The sequence below is a fragment of the Herpailurus yagouaroundi genome, unplaced genomic scaffold (genome assembly GCF_014898765.1).
Source record: "Herpailurus yagouaroundi ecotype Mexico unplaced genomic scaffold, PumYag 139, whole genome shotgun sequence".
Classification (NCBI taxonomy): domain Eukaryota; kingdom Metazoa; phylum Chordata; class Mammalia; order Carnivora; family Felidae; genus Herpailurus; species Herpailurus yagouaroundi.
In genome coordinates, this window is record NW_024412394.1 from 47,097,316 (window position 1) to 47,112,678 (window position 15,363).

General features: G+C 39.0%; 2 long non-coding RNA genes across 2 annotated transcripts; both read right to left on the reverse strand.

The window, feature by feature from the left end:
- Positions 1-894: 894 nt before the first annotated feature.
- Positions 895-2,391, reverse strand: LOC121029154 (uncharacterized). Its single transcript, XR_005789619.1, has 3 exons — positions 2,219-2,391; positions 1,367-1,440; positions 895-1,207 (listed from the first exon to the last, which is right to left on the reverse strand). It is a non-coding gene; the product is annotated as an uncharacterized LOC121029154 (long non-coding RNA).
- A 1,456-nt stretch (positions 2,392-3,847) lies between these two features.
- LOC121029153 (uncharacterized) lies at positions 3,848-4,442 on the reverse strand. The gene is made up of 2 exons (XR_005789618.1): positions 4,275-4,442; positions 3,848-4,191 (listed from the first exon to the last, which is right to left on the reverse strand). It is a non-coding gene; the product is annotated as an uncharacterized LOC121029153 (long non-coding RNA).
- Positions 4,443-15,363: the final 10,921 nt, after the last annotated feature.

The window sequence follows — 15,363 nt, forward strand, 5'->3', positions numbered from 1 at the left end:
AGAATTATTTTATGATCTAAAACTAAATGAAATAGCTGGAGATTAAAGTGATCAGACATAGAAAAAATATATATACCTGATTCATTCTTCTAATTCTTGCTCAATACTTTCTGGTTCCTGTGTGTTTGTTTTGTTTTATTTTAATACAGAAAAATACAGAGAATCATATAAGAAGCACCTATATAGTCCACTACTCAGAATGAACAAATGTCAACATTTGGTCATTGTCTTAATCAGCTCAAGGTGCTATAACAAAATGCCACAGACTGGTAACTTAAACAACAAACATTTATTTCTCACGGTCATGAAGCCGGGAAATCCAGAATCAAGGCACCAGCAGATCCAGAGTGATGACAGTCTTGCAGATGACAGTCTGGTTCATTGTGTCCTCACACGGCAGGGAGCAGAGGGAGAAAGCAAAGTCAAGTCTGTGTGTGTGTTTAATAAGGGCACCAGTTGCATCCACAAGGGCTCCATCCTCATGACCCCACTACCTGCCAAAGGCCCCAGCCCCTAACACCACCTCACTGGGGATTAGAATCTCAACATATGAATTTGGAGGAACACATTCAGTCCATAGCATGGTCATGTTTGCTTTATATATTCTAATAACACACATAAAATAGCACAGATAAAATGTAGGTCTTCTGTTCTCTTTTCAGTTCCATTTTCTTCCCTCCTTAGAGATGGTCACTCTCCTGAGTGCACACCCTCCCAGTCTTCATTTTACTACACTTTTGTACTCAGAAATAAGAGATAAACTTTAAATAGATGCTCTTATTTTGAATACATTATTCTGACGCTTGCCTTTTTCACCTCACATTATGTTTTTGAGATCTATCCATGTTGATACGTGTCGCCATTTCATTATCTAGAGAGAAGTAAAATCATAGCAATTTTTTAAAAGTTTATTTCATTTATTTTGAAAGAGAGAATGAGCAACTGGGAGATAGGAGCAGAGGGAGCCTTGCAATCCTCCATCGACTTCATTGCTAAAACAGTAAGTGATGATATGGAACACCTAGAAGGAATTGTTTAATGTTTTAACTCTCTGGCAAATTGCCTAAGATGAGTTTCTAAATTGCTTCAAATATATGGTTTTTGCCCCAAATGCCCTTCACGCTGTGATAAAACATAAATGTGCACTTAGCTATTTACTTGTGCCAGGAGCTGGGCAAGAGTTGAGAGAGGGTCAGTTTTTGAGAGTCTGCAAATGAAGAGGAGAAAAAAGATCTCTGGCATGGCTTTTAATCAATAACCAATCCATCAGCTCTTATTCACAAACTGTGTTTCTAAAGAGTTAACCTATGGTTCATCCCTTCAGGGAGAACTCGAACTCAACTTGTGGAATAGTATGAACACTTACCCCTCTTTCATCTCAAAGGATGGCATTAGGGTCCATTTGAGGGTCACTAGGAGTGCCATTGGGGACACAGGTTTCTGCAGAGGGAGAAGGTGATTGAGAAGACAGAAAAAGTGACAATGCTATTCTCCTCCATCATGGACACATCTGTACATATTCCTCCCCCCACCCCCATAATCCCAGGGCCAAGCCACCTCTCTTGCACCTCTCTGGTCCCTATTTTACCTACACTCAATTTTGTATTTCATTTATTTCTATTTAAACAAAAAAGCCCTGGGGCTCCTGGCTGGCTCAGTCAGTAGAGCATACAACGCTCGATCTCAGGGTAGTGAGTTCAAGCCACATGTTGGGTATAGAGCTTACTTAAAAAAACAAAACAAAACAAACAAACAAAAAACACCATAAACATAAAAAGCTTTATGACAGAAAAAAAAGGATTGTTTATAAAAAGTCATGAGGAGGGGCACCTGGCTGGTTCAGTCTAAGCGTCTGACCTCAGCTCAGATCATGATCTCATGGCTCCTGAGTTTGAGCCCCATGTGGGGCTCTGTGCTGACAGCTCAGAGCCTGGAGCCTGCTTAGGATTCTGTGTCCCCTCTCTCTCTGCCCCTCCCTCCCTCACACTCTGTCTCTCTCTCAAAAAAAAATTTTAATTAATTAATTAATTAATTAATTAAATTAAATTAAATTAAATTTAATTTAATTAAGAATAGGTTATATAAACCTTTAGAAGGAAACATGAAAAATTCTGGGTGAAAATAAAGTTAAAAAAAAAATCTGGGTGTGGGGGGAAATTGCTGAACTTGAAAAGGGTAAAAAACAGTAGCTTTTAGAAGAAATGGCTTTTGATTTTACCCAAATTAATTCCTTATGTTGCTAAGAAATCTGAGCTGAAAATATACTGCATTCTCTTCCTGAGTAAGTGATATCCATCTCCCAAAGGACCATCTGTGGTCATTATGATGTCACCTTGGCAGAAACTTGAGGACATTAGTGGATCAGATGTCTTGAGTCTTAGTAAAACACCATTAACATTTTAAAATAAATGATTACATAATGGATTCCTACTTTCTTTGTAGAGGGGGCACTTCCAAAATATATCATCAAACATATTCTCTTTCAATTACAAATGGATTCAGATGTGATTTTTTCCACCATGTCAATGTCACACTTTATGACCCATCGCAGAAAAATAAATAAAATGGAGCGTTTTCTGGATTACTGGAATCTAAAAGTAAAGCCAGCCTTGAGGTCATGTTATCGTTTTGTAAAACCTAAAGCCGTCCTAAAGGTTAGCATCAGATTCAGAGTCATGTTTGCCTAGTCCTTATGTGATTGTAGTGTTTGAATAAGTGCCTATGGCAGATGTTTTTCATTTTTCCCAGAACTATGATTTTAGGTAGAAAAACACCTAGCAGTGGCATATCAAACATCATGTCAAAAATGCTAAGGTAAAATCTGGTTCTTGATAAGGAAGGTGATTTGACTCCAAAATGTAATGAAAACCCTTAAAAATTGAATTGTTTTCATATCTTGTATAGAGAATTTAGGCTGGAGATGGTAGGTTTGGTCATTCATTAAGCGTTTGTGGAAAACCTATTATGTGCGATCATTGTGCTAAATTTGCAGGAATTAGAGATATATAAGACAGTAGTGGGAGATGATGGGTTTATAAATAATAATAATAACAACACAATGCCAGAGTGCTCCAGGGAAAGCATCAACAACGGGATGTAGGAGTTGTGAGAAATATAATGGTTTAGTCGTGATCAGGGCCTTGAAGGACTAGTCGAATCTCAATTGGCAGATTTGGTAAAAAGAAGTTAGGGTAATCTAAGCAGAGAGAAATTTATGAGGAAAGGCACAGTCAGGGAAATGTAAACAAAATGGTACATAAAGAGGGGTCATGAGGAATGAAGCTGGAAAGAGAGGTCACAGGTAATCATGGAGGCCCTCCAATACCATGCTACAGAATTAGGAATTTGCTAGTTAAGTCAACACATGATCATGAACATCTTCAAAATGGATCAGAGAAAGATAGCCACAGTAAGATCAGGAAATAAGGAGCTAAATCAACCAGGTGATACTCCAGATTCATGACTCAGGAAGCTCTTCAGTTAAGAGGAACTTTTCTATTTAGGAAGTAAAAAATAGGTAAAAGCTCTTTGCTGTCATTATTTGTTTTTGTAATTTGGAACATTGCTTTCTAATGGGGTGAGAAGACCTAAGGATTAACAAATTAAATCATGGAAAAGAGCTTTGCAAACAATAAAGTCTTTTATTTATTTATTTACCAGTTAAATTCCAGTATTGTCAACATCTAGTGTTATATTAGTTTTAGGTGTACAATATAGTGACTCAAAAATTCTACACATTACTCAGTGCTCATCATGATAAGTGTAATAGAGTCCTATTTATTTCTTTCATCTCAAGTAACATGAAACAATCATTTACATGAGTGGAAGAATAATATAACATTAAGGATATGGAAGAGAAGTATTTTATTGCATGAAAACTAATAATACTCTTGAGGATAAAGTAAGAGAGGAGGAGAAAGGACGGTGTGCAGGGAGGGAGATGGAGGAAGGGAACAGGGAAGACAGGAGCAAAAAGGAAGATGGGGAAGAAAGGAAGGCACATGGATACAAGTAGACCAGGTCCACAGAGAGAGACACGGGGTGGGTAGTGCTTAGGCACACAGCAGGCAAGAACTTCAGAACATCCCTCGTTTGTTCACTTTCTCCCGACAACTTCTCTTCTTCCATTGCTGGCCCTGTCTCCAAGGTTCTGAGCTGGGCATTTCTCGCTCTTCTCCAAATCAGGAGAACCTAGGGGTTATATTTAGGTCATAGTTCACATGATAAGACTCTCAACAGCCTATGAACAGATAGCAATCTTAGGAATTGCCTACTTTTCAAAAGGCTCCATACATGTATAGGTTTACTGCAAAGACATTTCACTTCTCAAAGCACCTTCATATCTACCATCTCCTTTGAGCTTCCAGTTATGTAGAACAAGCATTCTTACTCTCACTGTGCAGATAGAAGAGGAGAAATGGTTGTAAGGTCTTCCTGAGTAAATGATATCCATTTACCAAAAGACCAGCTGTGGCCATTATGATGTCACACTGGTAGAAACTTGAGGATATGAGAGGATCAGATGTCTGGAGAGTGAGTAGAGACTATCTCAAGTCTTGATGAAAAGCAATAACATTTTAAAATCAATGATTATATAACCTGTCCCTGTTTTTTCTTTGGGGGAAAGTACAGTTTATTATAGTGTAAAGGGTATTAGGATAAGTCAAAAGATCTGAATTTTAATAGTAATAATGATATTATTAGCTAATAAAAATAGCTACATTTAGTAAACGTTTATGCCAGACACTGTGTTAAACCCCTTATGTGTTATTTCCATTCCCCTCTACTGCAACTGTATGAGGTCAGCACTGTTTTTTGGTAAGTAATAGAGCTAAGGTGTAGGGAACTTAAGTAATTTGGCCAAGTGTTTTAGCTCAGGTTCTATATCACTCAAACTATTTATAACTTCTTTGGGTCTCTTATTTCCTTACAAATTACATTTGTAATTTCTAAGACGACTTGAAAAAGAATGAAGATATAGTTTGTTCATCAAAGGAAGACAGTCTGATACACAATGTCAGGGGTTGCTAAACTTTTTCCGTAAAGAACCAGACACGAAACATTTCCAGCTTTTCAGGCCATACCAGCTCTGTCACAACTCCCCAGCTCTACCGATGTGGAGCAGAAGCTGTCATGACAATACCCAGGACAAGGATGGCTGGGTTCCAATCCAAGTTTATTATGGACCCTGACATCTGAATTTGGTGTAACTGTCACATGTCACAAAGTATTACTGGTCTTTATTTTTTTCAAGTAGTTAACAATATAACAATTATTCTTAGCTTACAAGCCATACACAAACAGGCAGGGTAATTAATTTGGCCTGCGGGCCAGATTTACAGAACTTCACTTTGTGCAAAGATGTCACAGATATATACGTCCACAGAAAAGTTTTCCTAGAAAAGAGTTGCATCTACAAAACAGACATGATTGATAACATTATTTCTAAATGATCAGGAAGGAAATATTTTTCGAGTAGAAGAAACTATTTCATCTATTCTTAACAATAACCACTGCCTCTGCAGTGCCTTATACTTGTGATATGTGCCATGTTAGAAGGCATTGCTGGAGGGGCGCCTGAGTGGCTCGGTCGGTTAAGCAGCTGACTCTTGGTTTAGAGTCAGGTCATGATCTCACCACTCGAGAGATCAAGTCCCAAGGTAGGCTCTGCGCTGATAGCTTGGAGCCTGCTTGGGATTCTCTCTTTCTCCCTCTCTCTCTCTCTCTGCCCCTCGCATATACTCTCTCTCAAATTAAATAAATAATTTTTTTAAGAGAAAGAGTTGCTGGAACACATAAGAGCCTATATATCCTGGGACTAGATGGGGTGGATTCACTAGAAGCTAAGACCAAATTGATCCCAAAACAAGCCCCAGAAAAAGACTTCTAGGTAAAGAAAGCATTGTCGCTAAATTCAGAAAGAGTTGTTTTTTTTTTTTAAATAAAAGCATTAAACAGGCATTTAATTAAATTAATGGATAGCTTTTTGAGCATCTCTAATTATGGGTCTTATTCTCCTCAAGGTAGTCAGGCTCCTGGCAGCAGCAGACAAACAGGTTTGGAGGCAGTGTCAGTAGAAGTGATCGTGAATATACTGTCCTCGATGATTTTATCTCCATACATAGTCTCCTTGATGATCTCCCAGTCATTAGCACCTCAGATTACAGTATCTGGAAACAAAAATGCCCATCAGCACCCTCTAATCCATGCGCATGCAGGCTCCTGTGCACATGCACATGTTTTGGGAGATGAGCTCTTGGCTGGAGTTCATTCATTGTATTGGCTTCATTAATCTCTTGGGCATTCTGGTATGAGAATTCTTTTCATCTTTTGATACCCTGGCCAACAGCATTGGTTTGTGGCCATCTACTACTGTACCTGTAAATATATTATAAAGGCATTAGATTTAGGATGTCCTATTAGCCTTAAAAACAGGTCTCATTCCTGGAGGGAGTGGCTAACGGGAAGGTATCTCCCCAAGAAAGCGTTCAATGCCAGGGTCTGTCATCTGTGAAAGAAGCAGGAAACAGGAATCTGAATTCTGTCTCATCCCACAGAACGGTCTTATTTTTCCTGGACCAAGCCCTCTAATGGCCTCATGACTTTGAAGAGGAAGGGTGCCAGGTGAGTGCTCTTGTGGGGTAAACACAAGAATGGAGCCTCAGCAGGAAGGAAGGTCAAGCGTACATTTTGTTCAAGCAGGCCACATCTTTTTTATTTTTTTAAGTTTATTTATTTATTTTGAGATAGAGAGAGAGAGAGAGAGAGAGAGAGAGAGAGAGGATGAGCTGGGGAGGGGCAGAGAGAGAGAGGGGACCAAGGATCCAAAGCAGGCTCTTTGCCCACAGCAGAGAGGGACTTGAACTCACAAACATGAGATTGTTACCTGAGCTGAAGTTGGATGCTCAACTGACTGAGCCACGAAGGCGCCCTCAGCGGGGCACATTTTATAAGCAGATTATGGTACTCTTTGTTAGGCTCTTTCTTTATTTGTTTTATTACCCCGGACTTTGGCAAATTCTGATTTAAATGTTCCAGACTTACTTTAGGATTGCTGTGAGTTTTAAAAGCAAACGTGTCAAAGCCAAGGTGTTAAAAGGGGAGCAGTGCTCCCCTGAGGCCAGCTCCTGGTGGCAGCAGTAACCAGTGAGGTCCCCAAGGGACTGTGCAATGCATCTGTGGAGACTCACCCTCTTGTACCACTCCTGCAAGATTGGGAATTGGTATAAGATGGGGAAGGTCGTCTTCATTTTATAGCCTTCAAAATTTCTAAACTCTTTTGTAGAGAAGCATTCTTATGTAGTAAGTATGAGATGATAGCATGTAGATTAGGCATAGGCTGGAGTCTGTGTGACCTCAAGCAAGTTACTCTACCTCTCTGTGCTTCAGTTTCCTCAATGGCCAAATATGTATAAGCGTACCTTTCTGAAATGACTTATTCAAAGGATTCAATAAGTTAGTATATAAACATACCTACCATGGTGCCTGGCTCATAGTACATCCTCAGTACAAGTTTCCTGGTATTACTGTAGTATCTCTTTTTTTATCTGCCTGATTAAATGGGACAAAATGATCTTCTTCTCTCAGTCTTCTGACTTACTGTAAAATTAGTAAACTGTGGTAAAGCTGTGGACATCAGCCCCTCAGATCCTAGCGCCAGGCCAGGCACCGTGAAAACTCCTGAAGAATTTTACAACACGGTTCTTGTTCTCTGGGTGCTTATAAGCAAATGGGGAAGGCTGACGTGTGAGTTTAATGGTGGCCACATGGTGTGATAGCCTTGATGGTGTTGGACAGGGGTTTTTTCAGCCTCGCTCAGGCTCGATTTCCTCTTTTGCAAAATGGGGATTATAATAGTAACTACCTCATAGGGTTGTTACGAGAACTGAACAGGTTAATACAAGTGAAGTGCTTACAACAGTGCGGATGTGTGGTAGATGCTGGGCGTCAGCATATGTTACCATGAAGCAGTGCGTGGACGATGATGTGCCAACTGGTACAGCAGCGGTCCAAGGAGAGGTTGTTGTATGCTAGAGCAATGACAGAATCTTCATGAATGCAATAAGGCTTGAACTGAGGATGTGGGTTGGGTGGGACTGGGACAGGCAAAGACAAGTTGAGGAAGGAATAATATTACCAGAAACACGAAGAAGGAAATTGACAGGGACGTTTGTGATTACAGACTGCCGTATTAATTCCTGCATGACAGAACCCTCTTTGAGAATTGCAGTTTGTAATAAATGTATTTAAGTGAATATCTTATGACTTGCAAAATGAATATTCAGAAGAAATGAATATCTTCTGACTTGCAAAACAGATTGGGTACTCTGAGTTACTTCTCTCTAAAAGTGATTTATGTCAATTTCTCGGATTCTACAGAATTCTATAGAATTGTTGGTCTGGAACCAGCTTATGCAGTTACGTAGTTGTGGGGAGAAGTGGAAGAATTTGTAGCTGTAGGATCCTGTTTTGACAGCAGATGGCTCCCTTACATATAGGTAAGAAAAGTGGCATGATGGTCTACATAGGAATCCTTTCCATCATTTGTGTGGTTATCACTTATGGTATAACATTGAGGCTGAATTTGGAAGTAATCCTTGTCAGTGTTTTTTGTTTGTTTGTTTGTTTGTTTGTTTGTTTGTTTGTTTGAAAGATGATATTAAAGCAGCAGGACGAGCTTCCTTCTTAGGAGCTCTGCTTACCTCTGAGGATAACAACCTGATTATTATTCTTTCTGAGAATGAAAAGTCACACACTTGGCAATACTTATTCCCTTAATTCCCTCATAGAGGTTGTTGTTCAGCCTCAATAGTACCTCACTTATACATGCTGTAGACAGCACAAATTTGGTCTTCCAGCCATTCCAACGTGTTTTAGTGATAACACTGATCACACACCAGGAAATTTTCATTTCACCCTTTCTCGACATTTAGACTCCACAAACCTCAGCTTCATCTCACTCAGTATCAGAAGTAATAGCACTACTCTCTCTTTCCACCACGTGGGCCTTGGTAGAAACACTTGGTAAACTCAGCCCCATCCTGGTCAGCTTGGCACATTTTCCCATACTATTTCTCCACGTCAGTTTGACCTTTGCTAGTGTCTTTTGCTTGGCGTACTGCTGGGGAAAGTACACAAATGGAGCAAATCTGGGTCATTGCAGATTTAAAATAACAGGATTACAGTGTTGGGAGCTTACTTAGGGCTCCCCTTTTTTGTGGCTTTCTAAAATGAGGAAACAAGAAAGGTTACCTGGTCCATCAATTTCACCTTTGCCTCCGCAGGCCAGTCTTAGGTCTCCCTTCCCTGCACATACCCTATCGAATCTCTTATTTATTCCATGAGCTGCACCCAGAATGTTTTATATAGGATAGGCTGGGGCAGCAACATACTGGAAGGAGCTGAGGACTTGCCTAGAAGCTATATTCACATAGCACACTCCTCTTTCTACTTAGATGTGTTTATTAAGGAAGTAAGATGAATCTAACGCTCTTGTCTCTAAGCCACCCCTTGTTTCCACTACTGTACTGTGCTCCTTGGCCTCCCTGCCCAACATGGTAATTGTCAAGTTTGTTTCAATGAGGGATGGAGAATATGAGGCTGGAGTGTTGTGGAGCAGAGTATTTCCTCACCACGGCACTCTCTGTTCTCACCCTCTCAGTCTTTTCAACCCTTAACCTTTACTGAATCATAAAACTCTTTGAGGATCTGATAAAACCATGACCCCTCTCTCCAAAAAAAAAATGCCCACGTACACAGCAGTTTGAATATAGTATCAGGTCCATACAGCCTTAGAAGTTCCCTATGCACCTCTGATTAAAACTCTGTCTTAGAAAAAGAGATATTTTTTTCCTTCAGAAACAAAAACAAACAAAAAACACAAAAAACCAAAATGGGGCACCTGGGGGGCTCAGTCGGTTAAGCATCCGACTTTGGCTCAGGTCATGATCTCACGGTCTGTGAGTTTGAGCCCCGCGTCAGGCTCTGTGCTGACTGCTCAGAGCCCAGAGCCTGTTTCAGATTCTGTGTCTCCCTCTCTCTCTGCCCCTCCCCCGCTCATGCTCTGTCTCTCTCTCTCTCTCTGTCAAAAATAAATAAACATTTAAAAAAATAAAAACAAACAAACAAAAACACCTAACCATTCTACCTGCTGTATCACATTCTTTCTTTATGATGTTTTCTTTTCTTTTTTTTTTTAACATTTTTTTTTAATGTTTTATTTATTTTTGAGACAGAGAGAGAGACAGAGCATGAGCAGGGGAGGGGCAGAGAGAGAGCGAGACACAGAATCCGAAGCAGGATCCAGGCCCCCAACTGTCAGCACAGGGCCAGACTCAGCTCGAACTCAGGAACCGTGAGACCATGACCTGAGCTGAAGTCGGACACTCAACCGACTGAGCCACCCAGGCGCCCTGATGTTTTCTTTTCTTACGATAATTGTTAGCACAGGATCTTCCAAGGGCTTTCTGTATCTTAAATAACCGGATGATCACAAGGACCATTTGGTCAGTAGGCACTGTTGTACAGATTAGAAAAGTAAGACCCACAGAGTTCAAGTAACTTTTCCAAGTTCATGTCCAAAGCCTTAATCACTCCACTCTATTTATGTGTTTCTTTTCTAGCATATTCAGCTTGTAGGTTTAAATGAGCAGATGCCATCCAAAAAGTCCATGTATTAATTTCCTAGGGCTGCGGTAATAAATTCACATGAACTGAGTAACTTAAAACAACAGAAATTTATTCTGTCACAGCTTTTAGAGCTCAGAAGTCTAAAGCAAAGGTATCATCAGGCCCCACTACCTCTGGAAGCTTTAGGAGAAAACCTGTTCCTTGCCTGTTCCATCTTCTGGAGATTGCTGGCATCCTTGGCTTATAGCTACATCTCTCTGTGCTCCCTCTTCACATTGCTTTCTCCTCATTGTGTCTGTGTTCTCTTCCTTTGCCTCTCTCTTATAAGGATACTTGGAATGGTGTTTAGGGCCCACCTGGATAATCCAGGAGAATCTCCTCACTCACTCCTCACTCAGGGTCCTTAACTTAATTACATCTGCAAAGACTCTTTTTCCAAATAAGATAACATTGATAGGTTCCAGAGCTAAAAGGCCAAGACTGGATGATAATATATGTAAACAGTTTTTAACTGGGTGAATGACAGCACCTCAAGAACACACATAATAGATTAATTTCAGCCTTGAGAGAGGTTTCCAGAGCAGTGTTTCTCAACTGTGGCTATACACTATAACCACTTGGGCATCTTGGAGAAATACCAGTGGAACCTATACCAGACCAGTTGATTCAGAATCTCTGGGAGTGGGGCTTGAGCATCAGTACTTTTCCAATGGCCCTCAAATTAATAAAAGATATGCAAAACATATGCACAGGAAACTATAAAATATTATTGAGAGAAATTAAAGAACTAAGTAAATAGAAAAATATATGATGCTCATGCATTGAAAGACCCAATATTATAAAGAGGTTAAAGATTAATTTATAGATTCTAGTTGATCTATGGAAACCAAAAAATATCTAACCAGTATTTTTGTGAAAATTAACAAAATTACACTAAGTTTTATATGGAAGAGCAAAAAGCTAAAAATAACCAATATAATCTTAAAGAAGAACAATGGTTGTTTTGTTCTTACCAATATCTATTACAGAGCTACAATAATTAATACAGTATGGTATTGTGACAAGGATGGATAAAAGACTAGAATACAGGTCCATAATAGCACATTTACACCTACTGACTTGTGGTAAAGGAGACACTGCAATATGATGAAGAGGAATGATCTTTTTAAATAAATGGTGTAAGACCAACTGGATATCCATATGGGGTGGGGGTGGGGGTAGGGAAGAATATTTGCTTCTACTTCACACCAATGACCAAAATCAGTTCACAGTATAGCAGAGATCTAAATGAGAAAGGCACAACAGTAAAGTTTCTAAAAGGCAACTTAAAATATCTTCATGACTTTGGTGGTAGGTAAGCTTTTCTTAAATAGAACATAAAATGTACTAACTGTAGAGAAAAAGATTGATAAATTAACCTCATTAAACTTAAATGTTTTGAAATTGACTGTGGTACCTGCTACCAACTTCTTATGACAGATTTTTCAGTTCATATTCTATTTTTATTTTCCAAATTCCTCACCCTCCTCTGCCTTCTCTCTTTCAGACTTTGTTCTCATCACAAAGATCCTACCCTGATCCTACCTTTTCTCATAATTTATTCTTCATTTCCTTGTTTGGGGAATTTCTGTAATGTTAAAGGGTTTCTAATCTGTTCTTCTGAGCCAAATAAGTTTGTTATTACCACATCAAAAAATTGGATTTACTAGTGACAAGAAAATTGTGGTATATCCATACAATGAAATATTAATCAGTAAGAAGTGGGAATGAACTATTGATGTACACAACGACATGGATGAATCTCAAGACAATTATGCTATCTGAAAAAAATAGAAAAGCAAAAAATACATATTGTATGATTCCATTTATATAAACATCTAGAAAATGCAAACTAATCTATTGAGACAGAAAGCAGATAAATGGTTGCCTGGGATGGAAGCATAAGGGAGGAATGAAAGGGAGATTACACTGAGACAGGAGGGAACTTGGGGCAGAGGGGCTGATGATATGTTCATTATCTTGATTGTGCTTATGGTTACCTGGTTACATGCAATTTATTGTACCAGAAGTCTTCAGCAATTCTAATATTGGTTAAAAAATTATGTCAGTAAATTATGACATTTTTGGTATTTTAAGTCATGTTTATTACTCCGTCAACAACATAGCTGATCTATTTTTTAAAGTGTCTAATACACAAGTGTATCATTCTCCATTAGAATCAAAGACAGAATGTGTATATAATGCTAAAAAGATGGGGAATTCCTTGCTGGATATGGTATTTTTCTATTAGTTACTTTTTCTTTTTTTTTTTTTTCTTTTTCTTTAAAAAAAAATTTTTTTTTAACGTTTATTTATTTTTGAGACACAGAGAGACAGAGCATGAACGGGGGAGGGGCAGAGAGAGAGGGAGACACAGAATCAGAAGCAGGCTCCAGGCTCCGAGCCATCAGCCCAGAGCCCGACGCGGGGCTAGAACTCACGGACCGAGAGATCGTGACCCGGGCTGAAGTCGGACGCTTAACGGACTGAGCCACCCAGGCGCCCCTAGTTACTTTTTCAAAGTGTGTGTCTCTGGACCACTTGAACTAGAATAGCCTGGAGTGTTTGTCAAAATGCAAATTCCCATACCAGGAATAGCAGGGAGCTTCCTTAACCAAAAAAAGGGGGGGAGTATTTATTTTCAGCAAATACTATAATTAATGTGATAATATAAGCATTTCTCTGAAAATGATGGAGCTCAGTATTACCAATACTACACTTCAACATCTAACCAGAAGGCCAAATTAGAATAGTAAAAGATGAAAAGACAAGAAAGTAATGGAATAACTGATGGTACCTTACTTTCAGGCTTACTACAAGCCTATAGTAAACAAGACAGTGTGGTATTGGTCAAAGAATAGACAGATCAATAGAATAGAATAGAGATACCAGCAATATTGATCCGCACAAATGTAGTCAGCTGATCTTTGACCAAAGGAGCAAGTACAATTGAAAGGAGAAAGGATAATCTTTTCCACAAATGTGCTGGAATAACTGGACATCCAGAAACATAAAAACGAGCCAACAAATACAAACCTTAAACCTGTCACAAAAATTAACTCAAAATGGATCATAGACCTAACTGTACAAAACCGTAAGACCTCCTTGAGGATAACATGGGGAAAAAAAAAAAAAACAATCTGTGTGCCCTTGAGTTTGGCAATCACTTTCTAAATAAAACATCAAAAGCACAATCCGTGAAAGAAAAAATTGGTAAGTTGGCTTAATTAAAATTAAGAACTCTATTCTGCAAAAGAGCTGATTAAGAGCATGAAAAGACAACCATAGACTGGAACAGTCTTTGCAAAACACATATCTGATAAAACAACAACAACAACAACCAACTATTTCTCAAAATATACAAAGAATTCTTGAAACTCAACAGCAAGAAAACAAACAACTTGATTTTTATTTAAAATTTATTTATTTTTGATAGAGAGCGTGCATGAGAGGGAGAGGGGCAGAGAGAGGGAGGGAAAAAGAGAATCCCAAGCAGGCTCCAAGCTGTCAGTGCAGAGCCCAACTTGGGGCTTGATCTTACGAACTGAGAGATCATGACCTGAGGCAAAACCAAGAGTCAGATGCTTAACTGAGCCACCCAGGTGTCCCAAACAACTCAATTTTTTAAATGGACACAAAATATGAATAGACACCTCACAAAAACAGATATCCAGATAACAAACAACATTTGAAAAGATGTTTAACATATAGTCATTAAGGAGTTGCAAAACTAAAGCAGTGAGATACTATTACACACCTTTTAGAATGGGGAACATCAAAAATATTGACAATATCAAGTGCACGTGAAAATGTGGAGCACATGGAACTCTCATTCATTGCTGGTGAGAATGCAAAATGGTACAGCAACCTTGGAAGATAGTATGGCAGGTGTTTTTTTGAAAATTAAACATAGTCTTATGAGTCCGTAATTTCACTCTTTAGTATTTACCTAAAGGAGTGGAAATTCTTTTTTTTCCAAATTTTTAGTTAAATTCTAGTTAGTTAACATACAATGCAATATTGTTTTCAGGAGTAGAATTCAGTGATTCCTCACTTACATAAAATACCCAGTGCTCATCAGAACAAGTGCCCTCCTTAATGCCCATCACCCATCTAGCCCATTCCCCAACCACTTCTCTCCATCAACCCTCAGTTTGTTCTCTGTCTTTGAGTCTTTTATGATTTATTTCCCTCTCTCTCTTTTCCCCCCACTTCGCATATGTTCATCTCTTTTGTTTCTTAAATTCCACATATAAGTGAAATTATATGGTAGTCTTTCTCTGACTGACTTATTTCACTTAGTGTAAGTAATCCCTTTTGAGTTAATTCTAGCTCCATCCATTCATGGCAAATGGCAAGATTTCATTCTTTTTGATGGCTGAATAATATTCCACTATGTATATATACCACATATTCTTTATTCATCAGTCAACGGACATTTCGGCTCTTTCCATAGTTTTGTTATTGTTGATAATGCTGCCATCAACATTGGGATGCACGTACCCCTTCACATCTGTATTTTTGTGTCCTTTGGGTAAATACATAATAGTGCAATTGCTGGTTCATAGGGTGGTTCTGTTTTTAGTTTCTTGAGGAACCTCCATACTGTTCTTCAGAGTGGCTGTACCAGTTTGTATTCCCACCAACAGTGCAGGAGGGAACTGTTTTATATCTCCATGGTCAAATGCAGTAGCC